Source organism: Alligator sinensis, unplaced genomic scaffold (genome assembly GCF_000455745.1).
Source record: "Alligator sinensis unplaced genomic scaffold, ASM45574v1 scaffold169_2, whole genome shotgun sequence".
Lineage (NCBI taxonomy): Eukaryota > Metazoa > Chordata > Crocodylia > Alligatoridae > Alligator > Alligator sinensis.
In genome coordinates, this window is record NW_005842077.1 from 1,817,737 (window position 1) to 1,818,026 (window position 290).

Sequence of the window (290 nt, forward strand, 5' to 3'; positions counted from 1 at the left end):
CTGGTTGGGGGAAGGGGGGCAGTATGGTCCGTTTGCGGCGCGGCTTGTGGGGGGCGGGGATCCGCTGGCTCCGCCGGCAGCTGCAGCCTGGCCCGCCGCTGACCTTGACCCTGACCCGGTGCGACTACCCTCTGTCTGTCTCTAGGGCTGAGATGAAATTCCGTCTCCATTTTAGCTCGCTCAGGGTGTGCCTCTCCTGTGCTCCGGCTGTGCTGCTGATCGTGCTCAGTTCTGGGCGCTGCCTTTTTTATTTCTGGCTTTCTCAGCCCCCTCTAGGTTGCAGGCCACTG

At 63.1% G+C, this 290-nt stretch overlaps 1 protein-coding gene across 1 annotated transcript in view; it reads left to right on the top strand.

The window, feature by feature from the left end:
• Window positions 1–290, top strand: part of ZNF827 (zinc finger protein 827) — a 165,888-nt gene that overhangs the window by 2,190 nt on the left and 163,408 nt on the right. The gene's annotated exons all lie outside the window — the stretch shown is intronic.